Source organism: Paramisgurnus dabryanus, chromosome 8 (assembly GCF_030506205.2).
Source record: "Paramisgurnus dabryanus chromosome 8, PD_genome_1.1, whole genome shotgun sequence".
Lineage (NCBI taxonomy): Eukaryota > Metazoa > Chordata > Actinopteri > Cypriniformes > Cobitidae > Paramisgurnus > Paramisgurnus dabryanus.
Genome location: NC_133344.1, coordinates 42,257,054 through 42,262,657, shown reverse-complemented (window position 1 = coordinate 42,262,657; position 5,604 = coordinate 42,257,054). Strand labels below are relative to the sequence as shown.

The following is a 5,604-nucleotide window of genomic DNA, read 5'->3' as shown; positions in this document are numbered from 1 at the left end:
TCAGGAAATTGTCTTACACTGGGAAAGGACAAGCAGTAAGTTTTCATAGTTTGCCGCAGTGTAAACAATGGCTGCGGGCTATCAACCACCCAAAGTTTGGAGAAGACACCAATGCGGTAAAATTGAAAAACCTCAGGTTTTGCAGTCTCCATTTCAAGCTGCAAGACATCGAACCCAATGTACTCGGAATGAAGCGAAACACGCTAAAGGACACTGCAGTTCCGTCCATATTTACCTTCCCAGACACGACGAACAGCCGGGGCCATCTGGTATCAAACGCATTCGTCTAGAGGTAAGACTCTTGCTAATATTCGTTTCTGATCACACAGTAGCCTTTTCATAGTGATATTGTTGTTAGCAGTAAAGTTAGCAAAGTAACATTAGATAGACAATGACACGTAAGGCTGTTCTCAAAATAAAACAACTGTTAGCTACCGAGCTACTTCTGGAGTTACGTTACAACGCAAGCCTGTTGCTGTAAAGTTATTCGATGGTTGAGATAACTGCAGATACATTTGCGAGATGTACATTATTAATTAAATAATATTTATGCTTGCTACACCTAAATAACAATTGCATTTTATCTCTAAAACTGTAAAATATAGTAATATGCAATTTATTATTGCATATTACTGTAAGGTACTTGAAAATGACTTTTTCATTTGTATAGCTTTAGTTACTTTGCATATGCATATTCAGACTTTACTGTTCCGGTGGTGAAAGTCAAACTTCTGCTGTTATTTTGGTGAAAGTAATGCAAAAGTAGTGTTCTGCATTTACTCACAGGTTTCCGGAAGATGATGCAGAAGAAAGGGAAAAAAAGAACAATGAAATCCTCCTAGAATGGACCAGGTCAGTGTTGGTTTGTAATGTGGGAGACTTTACATTGGTTTGCAAGGTTCAAAGTTACTAATTGTATTATCTTTTATAGGTCTGTCCTAAATCATAAGTGGTTTTCCTGTGAAACCAGTAAGGGTGAAGTCGAGGTAAGACATTTGATTCTAATTTGTTTCTTTTTAAGGAAAACGATTTTTCTAGACTTATTTTATGACAATCATATTTTCATGCAGGTACTGAAATGCCGTTGGAAGTCCATTCTGCACCATGTGTGTAATTAGTATCACGGCCGGCTCGTTCTCGACCGTAACATAAAATAGGATCACATTTGCGCAGATGATTTGGCATGCAAGACATATTTATTAAAGTAAAAATGAAACCATTACAAAAGAATATAGTAATGTCTAGGGGTTTAAACAATACAAAATAATAATCCAAAAAGGTAAGGAATGTTGATGAAGGTAAAACCGAAGAAAATGCAGGAGTACAGATGACTTCTCTGGAGACTGCCATTCGACAGAAAAAGTAACAAGAGATGAATCAGTCCATCATTTATTCGCTCCACAATCAATCAATGTAGTCAGTCAACAGGGGTGTGCAATCAACCACATGCTTCCAAGAAATTCTGCCACCAGCAGGAAAGGAAAGGGAGCACAGGGTCGTGACATTAGCATGAGTGGACAGATGACGGAGGACAGCATGTGACCATGCTCCTCTAACAGCACAGGAGCAAAAGATGCGTATGTAGATGAAAAAGGATTCTGTGGCATTTCAAGACCTGTCATCGCTGGTCCTTGATAAAAGGCTTCTGAGAGACATGGAAAAGATGGCCCTGTTCAAACATACTGGTGAGAAGTTGTGCTTGAACACTTGATTATTTTTCCAAATCCTAATGATCATTGTTATGACCCCAGTGCGGGTCAAAGCGTTGGTATGTTGTTTTGTCTTTTCTTGTTTTGCAGGACGGTGTTCGAGTATGTGACGTCATGATTGTGAGAACTTACACCTGTGTGGATGCTGCCGCTGGCGCATATAAGCAGTTCTCTTTTGAATGACTTTGCTTGCTCCCCTCGCTTCCTGTGTCGTCCTAGTTCCTGTTTAGTTGTTTCATTTAATGTTAATCTCTGTTTTATTGTTTACTTTAATAAATGTAATTCATTCTTTCATCCTTACCTCACGCATTGTCTCCTTCTTTGTCACGGTTTGCAAGCCGACATTGACAAATGGGGGCTTGTCCGGGATCTGAACCCGGGACCTGCTTGTTTATTTGCATTCTTTGCGTTGCCCAAACCAGCGTTTGACTTGTTAGTGCCTTTTCCTCCAGTCCTATGCCCTTGAGATCAGACACATTAAGGGTATTGATAATGTGGTGGCTGACGCCCTTTCTAGGATTCCTTACTCCTCTTAACTGTCAACTTTCTGAATTTTTGTTTTACTCTTCTTAACTCTCTTAAATTTCTTCTACAGGGCTCGTAGTTGCTGGGAATAATGGGAGTATTACTGAGTCATAGTTGTTCTACAGGAAGAGGGGTTTTAAATTTTGGATTGTGTGTCTTGTGTAGACACCTCTTTTAAGGAGGATGGTTTTATGACCCCAGTGCGGGTCAAAGCGTTGGTATTTTTTGTCTTTTTTTGCTTTGCAGGACGGTGTTCGAGTGTGTGACATCATGATTGTGAGGACTTACACCTGTGTGGATGCTGGCGCATAGAAGCAATTCTCTTTTGAGTGACGTCGCTTGCTCCCCTCGCTTCCTGTGTCGTCCTAGTTCCTGTTTAGTTGTTTGCTTTAACGTTAATCCCTGTTTTATTGTTTACTTTAATAAATGTAATTCATTCTTTCATCCTTACCTCACGCGTTGTCTCCTTCTTTGTCACTGTTTGCGAGCCGACAGTGACCTTATGTTTTAATTTGTTATATCCCTTCTTTCTTTCTCTTTATATAGTCTTTTACAGCGCAATTTTGAAATACCTCCCCAAACGCCAGGCATTCTCATTCCAGGGAATGAGGGAGAGATGTCACCTTGCAATCCTGGAGCACAATGAGAACATTGTCAAGAGGCGGCAGGTCACAACCAAGACAGGTGTGTTACCATGTGTTGTCAGAGTAGTATAACATCCAAAATTAGAATGTTTGCAGATAAGGGAATGATCATACAGGACATTGAGCGGTGAGGTGTTGTTGTTTCGTATTGGCGGCGGCGTTTCGTGCACTGCTTATGGGCACATAGTCGAATAAAGTCTAGCAAAGTTGAATCTTAGTTCAGATTTTATGTGTTATTATATTAAACATAATATTATATTACTACTCTTATAATGTTAGTTCTTGCACTAGAATGGTGCCACACTGCCCATAGCTGTACAAACTGTACATATTTTACCTATATGATTCTTGCTGAATATGAATATTTATTGTGTTCCCTATCAAAAGCTTTACTCGATGCTGTGCTGCTAAGCGCTATGGGGAAACGTCTTTATTGTTGACCTGCTGAATATAGTGTGCAAACACGTCAATGGAATTGACCCAGAGGTATATAGCCTCGGTTGATGACGACATCAAAGTGCACCCGATGCAAGGCTATAAAATAGATGAGCACCAGCTGTGTCATCAGGTCTTTTTATTTTCAGACCAACTACTGAATTTGTGTGTGCTACACTGAAATGCAAATCTCTCTCTTACCTTTTGAACTTCACTTGAGGTCTTTGTTAGGAGTAAGATTTTAACAAGATAGAGTGCAGATTTTCTCTCTTTACGATTTTAAAAGGAAAATATGAGTAAGAAGAGTCACGAGCAGTTTAGGTCGTGTGTTTGTTTTTCGCTTTATGGCGAAGGACGACACACACACTTAACTGTTTTGTGTGTTTGGGGGAGGAACATGCGGTCATGGCTTTACAGTCTGATGAGTGCGAGCATTGTGGATCATTCACAATAAAAATGCTTTGTGCTAACCGTGATTATTTTCTGACTGCACTGTCAAATTAAGATAGAAGATTTCTTCGTGTGATTCCGAAGCGCACTCCGTTGTTTCTTCGGTTCATGTGGGGGTATATATACGACTATCGTGGGTATGAAGACGTGCGGATATATCGAAATGCCACAGGTGGAAGAGACGCTTGCGAGTTATCTCTCGCCTGGCTAGGCATCCTCATTAAAGAAGCATACCAAGCTTATCAAGCCGCAGATCTGGTGCTGCGCTGCATACTATGGCAATATTACAGGCATACCAGGCTGATCTGTTAAAGGATTTGATTGCAGGCAAGACGATAGACAAAGAGACATTTGACGAGTTGCGTAGGACTACAGATCTGTCTCGTGTCATTAAATAAATGGCTTGCGCTATCGGCCATTCTATGTCTGCTCTGGTAAGCACAGAGAGGCATTTATGGCTAAATCTGTCAAGCATAAATGAGAAGGATAACACTTTTTTTTGATGCCCCTGTTTCCCCATTGGGTTTATTTGGTGACGCTGTTGACTCCGTTGTCACGAAATTCACTAAAGTTAAAAAGCATGAGAGAATATTCACACAGTTTTTGCCTCGCCGCACGCAAGGGGCTGTCACTCACAGTTACCCGACCTCTTCTTGGTCTTTCAAATCCGAGGAACATTCAAAAGGATAGTGTAGCGAATCGTGTTTCCCCGCGAAGAGCTTGGGGATTGACTCGTCACACTCAGCAGCCCCAAGGGCGGATTTCAGCACTTTCATTTATAAAAAGAAACGATCCTAGCGGTTCCACTCTTTACAGTAGGGCTTGCCGGCGTGGCGGGGCATATCATATTGCATCAGATCGCTCCATCCCGCTGCCTTTACGAAGCCTCTCCACCTCCGCCGCCTCTGGGCTTGCGGGGGGCGGCGGTTTCCAGCGTAATCTTAAAGTACCCTGTCCATAAAAAAGTAACCATGCAGGGTTTTTTAGCATTCCCCCAAGAGGAAATAATAAAATTAATACCACTATCAGAGAGTCTGGCAGCGTGGAAACTCCTGCCAGGCATTTCTGCTTGGGTAACAAGCACAGTACACATAGGATACATAATCCTATTTATTCGTCGTCCTCCGCACTTCAATGGTGTGATATTCACTTCCGTGAGACCGGAACGAACGAACGTATGCACTGTTGCAAGAAATACAAACTCTACTGATGAAAGGGGCCATAGAACATGTTCCCCTTCCAGAGAGAAGGTCAGGCTTTTCCAGCAGATACTTCCTGGTTCTTACAGTCGGCCTAGCTTTATCATCCCGCATGTGATGGCCATTGATGCAGCCACACATTAGAGCGGTAACTACATGACATTACATTCACATTTCTGTTTACATAATTTGTTTCTTTAGTATTTAATGCAATATTTGTTACAGATCACTTCATATTATAGGACCATAAATGAAAATGACAGACACAGTTGTTTTGTTTAAGTTTATTTTTCATTTGCATTCTTTCTTACCACCAACTAGTTTGGGTGCACACTTTCTAGTTAGTGGTTTATTTCCTTTTTGCTAATATTTATTTCTTTGAGTTTAAGTTAACTGTATGAGGAGTGGAGACTTGTGGCTGCTTAGTGCTGTGTGGAATGCCTGTGGAAGTCCGTGTCTATAGAGGACCGGCTGGCAACAACAATCGTCTTTTAAGTTCCTGGAGTATTCCATGTTGGAAATTAGCTGGGGGGGAATGTATGATGGTTTGTTGTTTTTGTCTGATATAATTTGTATATTGGCTAATGGTCTAATTTGATAACATACTTTGAATTGTGTTATTTAACATATTTGATTGGTTTA

General features: G+C 40.9%; 1 long non-coding RNA gene across 1 annotated transcript; it reads left to right on the top strand.

Annotated features, from left to right (window-relative positions):
* Positions 1 to 1,851, top strand: LOC135720886 (uncharacterized). Its single transcript, XR_010521364.2, has 3 exons — positions 1 to 292; positions 787 to 852; positions 932 to 1,851. It is a non-coding gene; the product is annotated as an uncharacterized lncRNA (long non-coding RNA).
* Positions 1,852 to 5,604: the final 3,753 nt, after the last annotated feature.